This window comes from Cupressus sempervirens, chromosome 5 (genome assembly GCF_028749045.1).
Source record: "Cupressus sempervirens isolate cs-2001-9-10 chromosome 5, ASM2874904v1, whole genome shotgun sequence".
Taxonomy (NCBI): domain Eukaryota; kingdom Viridiplantae; phylum Streptophyta; class Pinopsida; order Cupressales; family Cupressaceae; genus Cupressus; species Cupressus sempervirens.
In genome coordinates this window covers 526,466,890-526,479,797 of record NC_143122.1, presented here as the reverse complement: position 1 = coordinate 526,479,797, position 12,908 = coordinate 526,466,890, and positions in this window count along the sequence as shown.

Below are 12,908 nucleotides of genomic sequence, written 5' to 3'. Positions count from 1 at the left end.
CATTCCTATATATATTCAGTGGAAAACACAAGTGGGGAATGGAACATGCGATCTACTTGAACCACCTACAGAACCCTCATAATGGGCTTGAAATCATGCAAAAAATTCTGTAAAGACAATGCATCATTAATGTCATAAAAGAGCATAACATAAAAACCATTATTGAACTCTTGTTATAATTAAAATTTTCATTAATACTTACTTTTAAGGTTTTAGAGGTGTGCAACAATTCAGATCCCCTATCTTTTATTTCCTAAGTAGTAGGCTTTATGGTTGCCAAACGTATAAATTCTCTGCCAATTTTCTTTAGCACCTTTTTAATCAAACCGATCAGGTCATCGGTCTCTGCTAAATCAATATAGAAAGGGTCCTCCTCAAGGGGGGGGGGGGGAAGGCGGCTAAGGGACTGCATGTTCCTTTCCCTCCCTCTAACCACTGGCCCTCTGTGACAACAATAGTATTAGTATTATCAAAATTACTCCAAAACAATGAAGAAAACAACATTAAAAAAATAACATTTTACTTATATCTAGTTTGCACAATTACAATGAGTTTTACCTGCTCATGTGTAGATGAGCCAAGAACATCGCCAGCATCCCCTTTGGGCGGTTGCTCCATATTGTGCCCTTGTGTTGGAAGATCAAGTATAAAAATGTTAGCCAAAAATTTATTGACTAAATGGTATGTTGGAGTCATTGATTAGAAGTTAGTTTAATAGTATGTACCACCCCCATGATATTAGCCTCATTTGTATCTATGTGGTTCAAATTGTAATCAATAAGAAGCTCTTCCCCTGCACGTATTGATTTTATCACACAGATGAATACATGATTTCTCTTGCACACCTCAAATATGCAATTCGGTTGCTTTATAGTTGACCCAAGTCGTGTACTATTTATAAAACCTGCAATATTTCCTATTGCTTTTGGCCTTCCATCAATGTATATAGCCACACTTTTACTTTGATTATTGTCTTGCTATTGTATATAATTTTCCGAGAGGGCATACCTACGCATACTTTTTTTATATTGAACAATATGCATCCAAACTTTTGTAATCGTAACATGGTCCAACATACTCCATCAATTTAGAAACTTTTTTGTAAGACACCTTTATGTCGTCCATAGAAAATAGGCCCAAACCATGTAATGATGATGGTGCTATGCGATATATCCTCTCGTTAACACAAAAATCAATGTTTATTGGAGGAAGTTCCTTGGGTACCTAATGTTTCTGTAGATGTTGGTACCTCAAGGGCACCTCAATGTCGCCTTCTGTCTCATCATCATAAGAACATGACCCCCCTTGAGCAAGGAAAAATTTCATGCGTTTATTGAATTTCCTTCTAGTCCTTTGACCTCTAGTTATTCTCCCTATTCTAGATAAACTGCATTTCTCACTTTCCTCTTCTATTCCTATAATTCCCTCACTCGAGGAAGACACTTCTGAAAAATACCTATTCGCTGGTACTTGAAAATGGGAGAGATCTTAGAAGACATCAATCTTACTATTGATAAGTGTATTAAATAGACTATCTATAAGGAGTATTGACTTATACCTGTCGATCCACGAGACTGTACGAGATGCTCCTAAAATGGGTTTAGTTTCCTGCAAATGTAATTCAATTATCGTGAGCATAATCACATCATAATCATAATCACATCCATCATAAGCATCACATAAAAAATTTAAAACATTAAAAGGTACACAATATAACACTTAAATTAGGCTCACATTATAAGCCTACTAGAGAAGTAGGCCTAGTGAAGGGCTAAAACTAGGTTTTTGTATTAGCTAATGAGCTGAGGGCTTAGTCACCTTGGGGACATGCTATTTGAAGTTGTTTGATGTGTGTGGAGGTGCAGGAAACACCTAGTTAAGGTGAAGTCAAGTTTGGCGCCTATTGAGGCATTGTGAGCATTTGATAGTTTGTTGATTAGATTGCTTGGATGAATCCATTGGATGGATTGAGGGACATTCATTGGATTATTCTAAATATGTAGAACCTAAGGTGGCATAAGGATTTGGTGTGCACTCTGATAGGTTATGGAGTTGTCTTGGATCAAGGAGAGGGATCTTATGAAGATGCTTGGTTGGTGTTGTGAGAACACTATGGAAGTCCCTCTTGTTATGAATGATTGCAAGTCCACCAAGGGTCTCTGCATCACCTATAGAGGTAAAATTATTAACCAAAAAATTGGGTAAGAACTTATATTATGTATTCCCTATGAATTTTATTCTAGGTACAACTCCCTTTTATAGATATTTAATGAATTCCCTTTTCTAAACTAAACACTTACAAATGCTTTTGACCTGAAAGAAAATAAGGCTCAATACATTCACCCATCAATATGTGTTTTAAATAGTTTTATTTAATTAATTTAGATTAGCAGTATTCTATTTGTAGTTGAAACTTGTAGCTTTTAAATAGATAATGAATAAACTATGTAACCATATAAGAAAAATATATTTCTATGAAGAAATGAATATTAAATAGATTAAGGATTGATGGCATACCTCTAAATTTCATCATCATCATCCTTGTCGTCGTCATCATCATCATCATGATCATCATCCTCATCATCATCATCATCATCATCATCATCCTCGCCATCATCGTCGTCGTCGTCATTGTCATCGTCATCGTCATCATCAACATCATCATTATCAACATCATCTTCATCATCATCATCAGTAGCAGCATCATCGTCATCATCTTTTTCTTCTTCTTCATGAAAATTTGTGTTAGGAAAATCATCCAATAATTGTCAATCGTGATCACCATCTACATCATCTTCTACTTCTTCGGTATCTTCTTCTTCCATCACATTATACTTTATCAGCCTTCCTCTCGATTCATGTCTAACAACCAATGACCAACCCGGTTTATGTGGAACCTCTGAGTAAAATACCTACTCACATTGGCTTGGAAGAACATAGGACTCATCCCCAATTTTCTCAAACAACCTTGTACTAACCATTGTAAATCCATTATCATATTCAATAATAGTTCTATCAGGATCATTTGGATTAAGTCATAGCCTATACCATTTGACAATGAAGAGTACTAATTTGAAGGAACTAAAGTCACACTCAATTATATCATCCAAAATGCCACAGTATCAATTTTTAGACTCTCGAGGATGTAAGTCATTTCTAGATGAAATATTAGTCACTTGAAAGACTACAGTTATTCCTAAATCACAAGTTTTCTTCGTGTCATCCAACACTTTGACACGAAATTTTTGACCATTATAGAATATAGCCTTGTGGTGTTTAACCTACAATAATATGTGAAACATATCAAAATTATTGTATCATGAGTTGATAAACATACGGGTGATTAATAAATTTGTATGTACCTTGAAATCTCTTAAACCATGTGCTAAATCTATTTCCCTTTGCGTAACATTGGAATCTCCATTACGATGAGCTTCTTTAACCAATGAAGATACACCTTCCCATGTTAATGTGCGACCAGAATGTTGACATCGTTCAATCCATACCGTCATCCAATCAAGGTTGTTTGCAATATACAAATGTAGTGCATCCCACTCTCAAGCACCTGTACAAAAAATATATATACAACTTACAACCGATTTATTTTGAAGATTAAGAAATAATTTATTAAAATAACATCTTATAATTTATTACCTCTCACTTTCCTCAATATACCTTTCCCCATCAAGTACTCCCCTTCTAATTTTTTAAAAGGCTCAAGATCCCAAATGCGATCTACATGGATATTTGATGCAAACTTAGGAAGATATTCAGTATTGTACACCATAGTATAGTATATCATTAATCCCTCTACCATAGAACCCTTAGGATGTGCTCTTTGTCAAACCAAAGCCTTCAAAGATTTCAAGTGCCTCTCAACCATCCACATTGACCTAGTGTGTACAGGTCCACACAATTCAATCTCCTCAACTAGGTGAATGAGGTAGTGTTCCTATGCATTGAAAAAAGTTGGAGGTAGACACTTTTGCATTTCACATGACAACCACCTACATTAAGAGATTCAAGTCACAAAAAATATATAGATACGAGACTTTATAAAATAATATAGAATGGATTACATAGCAAGAAAAACAAATCGCAAATATAATAAATATATACAACAAATTGAATAGATATTACTGCTTACCTCATGTATTTTCCAAGATTGTATACCACTTGTTTGATGTTATTGTTGAAGTGCTCTGGGAGAGATAGAGGAAGCACATACTACAATAATTATAAACCAATCATTTCATTGTTTTCTAACATAACATAATGAACAATAGACGTAGTTTATGAATATATTATAAATACAAAAGAACATAACTTACCTTGATGAAAGTATGCCAATCATGCATTTTGAGCTCTGGCCCAAATTCACTTTTTTTGATATTAGATTGTTTATGTTCGTAGCAGAATCTGTGGGAAATCAAATTTTTCGTATGACTTATTTTATGGCATCACTTTGTTGCTCCGTTAATAACCAAGGAAGGGCACTTATATTAATCTGATCTCTATTTCTATTTGAGTGAATGAAATTCTTCAATGCATGATTGGATTCATGAATGTCATTACAAATTTTGACAATTTTTTCTTTGTCACGCCTTCCATCCAATATTTTCCACAATGTCTCTGTTATATTCTTTCCAATATGCATAGTATCAAACAAATGCACAATTTGTAAGTGCTTGTAGTAGGGCAACCTACTAAATTGTCTGGGATAGTTTTTTAGTCCCTTTGGAAGGTTGTCAGTACTGCCTTGATGACCTTCATGATAATCAATTACATAATTAGTAAACAAAAATCACAATAGAAATATATAAATTACAAACATAAACCATTAGGTGGAACGACATTACCTCGACAATTAATTCTATTATATTCCAACTTTCATAGGTGAGGTGTCATTCTTCATGGCTTTGATTTAGTCTCTTCTTTCCCATTGAAAATATGTTTTTTCGTACTTTGATACTTATGATTCCTGTGGAGGAAGTGTCTACACTCATCAAACACCTGCTTTCCTAAACTTTTTGAATGACGAGGTTTCATCTTTGGACCACAAACTAGACATGCAAATTTTCCCTTTGTTTGAATACCTACAAGATAATGATATAATTGGATTATTAAATATGTGATTTTTATAATTAGAATTATTGTGTGCAACTTGAATTCACTATAAAATACCACAAAAATGTGTTAGCCCTGGGGCATCATGTATTGTCCATGCAAGTATTGCATGGAATTGAAATTGTCTTTGTCCTATTGGTCTAGACATGTCATACATAGTGACACCATTCCATAACTCCACCAACTCATCGATAAGAGGCTCAATATATACATTCATATCTTTAACTTGATATTTACCTACTTGAATGAACAATAATATTACATAATTATTTTGATTGTTTTACTACAAGATTTATAAGTACATGTAAATTAATAACTATCAAAATATAAGATACCTGGAACAATCATTGCCAACATAATGTACTCCCTCTTTATTGACATCCATGGAGGAATGTTATTGTTGATAACAAAAATAGGCCACACCGAGTAAACAAATCTCATCTCTCCAAATGGATTGACACCGTCCGCTACCAATGAAAGCCTGAGATTATGAGGTTTTTCTTTGAAGTGTTGCCACTTTTCCTCTATGTGCATAAATGCCAAACCATCAACAAGGATTCAAATAATGTCATCTCGACTTCTATTGCGTGCATGATAATCCATAAATTGAGCCAAGCTACTACACCTGAATAATTGTCGCATCCGTGGAATAATGGGGATGTACGGAAGAACCTTTTGAGGCACCTATTTTGTTAGTCGATCTATTTGATATCTACTCATATGACATATAGGGCATTGTGTTGCAAATTCATATTCTTTATAATATATAATATGATCATTGGGACAAGCATGTATTGCTTCATACTCCATTCCAATATCTTTCATAACAGCAGATAATTCTCGATATGATTGAGGTAGAATATTTGATGGCGGTAACAGAAACTCGCCTATCAATCTACAACAAAAAATATAAGTTGTTAATATAAACAATATTAGTGGTATATTATTCACCCTTTGTTAACTATAAAGAAATATATGACATACCTTAACATACGTGACATTTTTATGTTGGATAAACCATTCACAACCTTCAAGTTCAACAACAACAATAATATAGTAGAGAGAAGAGTTGTTTGGGAGTCTCTGTGTAGGGGTTTGTATGCCTTCTCAAGTAGAGGTACATCGAGGCTATCATCATCATCATGATCAGATAGGCTTGGACTAAATGTGTCATGGATCAATGTATTTATACCATCATCTTCAATTGTGTTTTCTAGCACATGATCATCATCTTCCATGGAATCATTATCTTCACCTTGGATATTCGCACCTCCATGTTCCTCCACTTCAAAAACCATATTCTTAATATTGTTGTGGTTCATATCATGTACTTCCCTAGGGAGATCAACCTATATAAAATTGATTAACATAAATAAACCATGATCATCAACTCATCATCAAGTGATTTCATATGTATATAAATTGTTAAAATGATATAATGAACAACTTACTAGTGGATGATAGTCATGCCCCCCTTCAATGTGACCATTCTCCCTACAATGTCTCTTAACTATTTTGATTAGCAGTCTTCTACAGTTTAAGCCCTTGCAAATTTTGCAAGGACAATAACATTTTCCATCACCTTTTCTTTTCAAGTTAGACCAAAATCTAGTGATTGTCTTCCTATTTTGTTCTTCACTTATATTATCTGACATGATTGTTTTTCGCAGGAAGCAAAAATTGGGCTATGAAAACTTCGGTCGACAACTTTCACAAACTAAGCAAAACTGTCAAAAGTACACAAATATTCTTAGACCTATCTAAATACTTTAATATTTTAAAAATACTTTCTTTGACTTTATTCCTAAGACATTTAACCCAATCACCTTTTATAACATTCAATCAATTGCTCTAGGCAAATTTGTGGATAAGATTATTCGTAAAACTTTGACCAACCGCCTGAAGGTCTTATTTCAAGAGACCTTACAACATTAAGCCACTAAAAGAAATTTCAAAACATATAAGCTAAAAGTATAGTTGAAATATACATTAGATTAAAAAATATACAATTTTCATACCCAAGTGTGCGGCTATAACTCGTGCAACAACCTTCTTGCTTAGCTGTAGAAGCTCTCCAGCAATCAAATTATACAAGCTACAAGGCTAATAGCAATTTCAAAACATATAAGCTACAAGGAAAGACATATTACATGGCATGGAAAAAGAAACAAAATTTACAAGCTTTAGCAAGACATATTAAACGACATCATAGTGCTAGAGAGATCACAATTATATGAGTCAAACATAGTCATGAAAAAACACATAAATTAGTTATTATATGTAATTAAAAGATATATAGTTAGATAGGGATATCCATAGGGCATATTGAAGAAATGAAATGGTCATCCATAGGGCATATTGAAGAAATGAAATAGTTAGATAGGGATAGCTGGAATTTGTCTTGCCCTCTAAAGAAATGATAGAAAATTTAAATCAAATGTCCACAAACTTGGATCAAAATTCTCAGCAGGCATCTGTAGTTAATATTTTTGATGCACCAATACCATAACAAAGTTCTCAGCAAGCTCAAGGAGTTAACATCACCGATGCTCAACTGGATAATGATTCACAGTAGACATTAACAACTACTGCTTGATATGTAATTGTTGAAGATAAAAACAAGGTTGATGTAGGAAGCACATCTAGTGAAGTGGTACAATGGTGCAAGGGCACCCAAGGGACACATAAACCTAAAAGGTACATCAGGAGTCATGAAGGAGACCATGAAGGTACCAAGGGAAATCAATGCCTAATGAAGACATGTCAAGTCATTTGAAAATGGATTATGACTATTGAAGCCATCAAAATGTAAGGAATTTTATAAAGTTGTCAAATTGTAATGTGTTGCCAAGAATAGGCAATGTGATGTAAGGGGTCATTGTGAAGTCATTTCAAGTCCTAGAGTGTCCTAGGAAGAGTTATAGGTTGATGGAAATGAATAATATTGTTTACATAATGTAATAAGGGTATAACTGGTGTAAAATGCACTAAAAGTGCAAGATCTTGTAAATTGCCAATGTTGGCAACACAAGCCAAATGAGGCTTGAATGGGTTAGTTGAGATTATAGGGGTGTGAAGGTTGTTTTAAAAGTCTTTTAGAAGTCCCTAGGAATGAAAAGAAAGGTTTTATAAGTCCTTGTCACGAAGGATAACAAAAAAAATAATGAGTGCTATTAAAAAAGTGTTTGTTACTGTCATGTGACAATTATGAGGGACAGTTGGCGACCAAGGGGTCTTTGGTTCAGTTTTAGGAGTCAGTTAGATGGGAAAAAGTCTAGAAAAGTAAGATCTTTATAAGACACAAGAGTAGTAGTCAAGGGAGTAGCAAATGTATCAAGAAAAGAAATAAATAAAGGAATTCTGCTATTCACTGTTACAATGATAGTTTTTTTGGTTTTTTAAGATTCAGTTTGGTATCAAATAAGGTTCTTTCTTATGTGTCTTATATTCTAATGTTTTGGAAGTATTTAGTAACATCTAATAATTTTCTTAGAACCATTTGCAATCATTTCTTAAAAACTTTTTCTTTCTTTAAGGTGACTGTCCTGAAACAGTGCACTGTTTTGTATTGAAAAAACATGTAATTGGGTGGACCCATCCACTTTCTATGGTTACTGTGGTTGTGGGATGGATCCAACCCCTATAAAATATTTAATTGGTTCTAATAATGTAGGATTTTGAAGAATAAGCAAGGTGGCTGACTAAATTTGCAAGTTGACAGGTTGAAGGGTGCATGGAACATGGACCATGGGTATAGCAGTGAGTGTTTGGGCTGAATAAGGATATGCTTTTCCTTTTGAACATGTCAAGATATGTTAAGTACAAGATGTAGGATCAAATTTTGCATCCAAAAAGTGAGTTTAGGGTTATTTGTGAGAAATCCCTAGTTAAAAGCTTGAATTGGAGAAGAATGGTGTGTTGGGTTGTAATTAGGCCTAGAAGCATGTAGGGTCAGCCATAGAAATGTACACCGGTTAAGGGTTGAAGGATTGAGATTCATAGGGTTTCAAGAAATCAATAAAGGGTATTTGAAAAGGTGAAGAGGTTACTAGGTTGTTTGGGAAGTTTGAGAGTAAAGTAAAGATTACTTGCAGGAGGGCTAATTGGGCAGGAAGGCAGTTTTGAAGGTTGAGATAGAAATGATGCTTGGTAGGGGTTGGAACTCCTTAGTTATGTTGTTTGAAGGTTATTGAGGCATTATAAGGATCAAGGGAATCCTTGAATACAGAAATCAAGAGTTGGTTGGATGAAGGGTGAATTAGGAGTGTTCCCAAGGAGAGGGAAGCTGAACAAAGGCAAGGGGAATTGGCAAGTTAGAATTTTAAATAAAGGCAAGGTGAATTGGAAAGTTTAAATAAACCTTAACTCCTAAATCTGATTAGTTAGAATTTTCATTTCATGAAAGACTCTTATACCATTGTAATCACTTCAACTTTTTTCTTTATTTCAACCAAGTATTTTTATTTTAAAGTTCTAATTTTGCTAATGTTTATATATGAGATTTTTAATTTTGAAATCATTAAAATTATTTTAAGCTTATTTCATTGGTAAATATAACCATTAAATTTTTATCTTTACTACTTTATCAAATTAAACTACTATAACTTTAAGGAAAATATAGGTCACTACTTTGATTTAACTATATTTAGTTGAATGTTGATCTAACTATTTTGATAAATTTCAATATTTAAATTTTTGAATCCTCCATATAAAATTTATTTAAAAAATTAAAAAATAAAGAATCCAACTTTCATCTAAATAAGACGGAAGTGGAGGGAATGAATTGGCAATTGGCTATGGTGATTAATCAAAATTTCTGGGTAGCCTAAATACTAGCAATTGCACCTAAGGTTGCAATAAGGACGCCAAAGATAAATATGTTATGTTATAATTTTGGTAAGAAGTGACATTAAAAAAAAATGATTCCATATATTCGAACAAAGATAAGTAAAAAATTTTATGTAGCGTACAGATAGCTTTCAATGGAACCATTGAATTCATGTTGGGTATTGCTTAGTTCTTGATAAAGAGACTAATAACACATGCAAGAATCAAAACACATGTCTGAATCATTTGAAGGAAACTAAGTGTGATGTGTAAAGAAACATTTATTTATTATCTTCCATATATTTTAAAGGGAAAAGTTTGATAATGTATTGCTCATTTTTTACTAAAATAAAATAAAATTTAGAAAGTTTGACCCACAAACCATGAAAATTATGAGTCACATTGGTATAATGACTCCAAAGATGACCTTGATATAAGAAATTTTTGAAATTTTGACTACTATGAAGACCATGGTAACAAAAGATTGAATTTTAAAAATAGGGTAAAATTTACAAATATTGGTTATATATTTTATATCAACATGGGAAAAATTGTTGAATGAAATGAAGTTGTAAGCTCCATATTTTCTTTGATTGAGAAAAAAATATAGTAGTCATGTGGATACAAGTCCTTGTACAATGAGTCCCAAGGAATGGACTTGGAAATCAGATTCACCAACACGAGCAAAACAATGCATTTCTTCCCAAAAGAGCATTAGAAATGAATCACGATATTACACCAAAATTTAGAGCTCATATGGAATTCAATGTTGAATTAAAGATTCTTTCCCATCTATTTCAAGGATCCAATTCCTCTAGATGAATACTACTCTTGAGAGGCACATATTCCTCAAATAATCTTAAAGATGAAGAGAAATTGTAGATTTATCAATGCTTTGATAATGCATGATATAAAATTGTCTACACAAGTAACATTAAACGAACAACTACCACAGACACCACAGAAATTATTCAGTAAATCCTCTTGAGACATCCCACTCCAAGAACAACCTTCTTGTGAAAATTGCTATTAATATTTGCAAACATCACAAAATATTGGAACACCATGAAAAAAGCAATGAACCTCTTCCCCTAATCAAATCCTGCTCTTCTAAATAGAAGCCACCCCATGCTTATCTCTAACACAGAAACCACATTAACCAAGTGCCACAAAGTATTGATATAAAAAATAACATTGAACGTACATAAAAAAACAAAAAAATGCTCTAGAAGGCGCTTTACTCCATGAATATCCTCGTTACCAAAAGCACCATTAATCTTTGCAAACACCACAAAACATAGGAGCACTATGAGAAATGCAACGAGCCTCTTCCCACTCTTCAAATCCCTGCTCTTTTGAGTAGAAGCCATCCCATGCTATCTCTAGTACAGAAATCACAACTACTTAGATGCCACAAAGCATTGATACAATAATCATGAAAATACCTCTAGCAGAATGTCCAAAAAATAATTGCCAATCTAGCATACAAGCAAGGAGCAAGCGGCACTGTGTCTAGGCTTTGGATGGACTTGTGGTGTATTATATCTTGAATAGGAATACAAATAGAATATTTGAGAGCGAATTTGATTTTGTGTTAGGTGTAAAATGTGCGAGTTCCAAAGATGAGTCGGTACAAGGCACGCATGGCAGTGTTGGTGTATTTGGCAAGCATTGCAGGTGTTGTAACTTCAATGGTACCTCATTGAAAAATCCTCGGATATCAACATCCAGATATTATGGTTTCTATTATCCCACAGTTGCTTCCAAAAATAACATGTTTGCCTCTGCAAAAATCAACTTAATCAATATACTGTGGGTGGCTTCAAAATGGCATTGTCTGAAATAATTTGAATCTTGTCAAAAATATGATGCAATTGTAGAAAAGTAAACAGTTTACTGAATTGCAAACAAAAATAAAATCCATGATGAAGATCGATCAATTTTAGCCAAAACAAGGTAGGAGAAATCCAAGTGCAGGGATGGTATATTGTAACTGGAAATCAAGGAAAAATAGAAAATATTCCACCAAAATTGAGCTACTTTCAAAGAAATGCGTCATATCATCCACCACTAATCTTTGTTCGAAGCATTCATTCTCAGATAGAAACAATCACAAAAATAGAAATAATCTATTCACTGAGAAATAAAATGGATTGAGAAATGATAATAACCTTTGTTCCATGAATATGGGTTTAAACAAAAGGAAGGTAAATTCTTTTGCACTTTAAATGGCCCTAATTCCAATGCCACGCCATAGCCAACGGATGAGAAATAGGGCCCTGTAAGGGTTACAAAAGCCCCAAATTAATTGTCAGTATTAGAACCCCAATTTTCAAAAAATAAATAAATTGAAGATGTTCTAATGAAAGAAAATGAAAGACATTAAGTAATAAGATTGAATACACCTCCATTCAACCCAAGAACAAGAGGCCTTTCTGACGGATCCCTCACGACTTCGAAGAACAAATTAGGTAACGAATTCTCATGTATCAATAAAATCTCTGCTACTTCATCAAAATTTACAATTGGAGATTTTTTAGGGAAAGATGTATTTGTTTTAAATATTCATAGATCTCCTTACAATATTAATATGAAAGCTTCATTTAAGCTTAACAGTCTCTGTGAATTGAAAACAGAAAGCTCAAGAAAAGGATAGATGTATCCAGCACCATATGTTCGACTAAAATAGAATCTCAAAAATAGCCTGAAATCTCAAGCTAAAATTTCACGAATTTATGGTAACATCTAAGCCCTAAATCAACTAAATCAACTACTATTTACATCAATAACTAGTCTTCTATAAAGTAAAAACACTCACAATGATTAGCTTTCACTGATTATCAAAGCTAGAATGGACAACACAATTGTAACTCTCGCTGGTACTTATCCAAAGACAATGTCCGTAGGCCATGTGGAAGGACACAAATGAGCAACATTTTCTCTTTGTTTTTTCC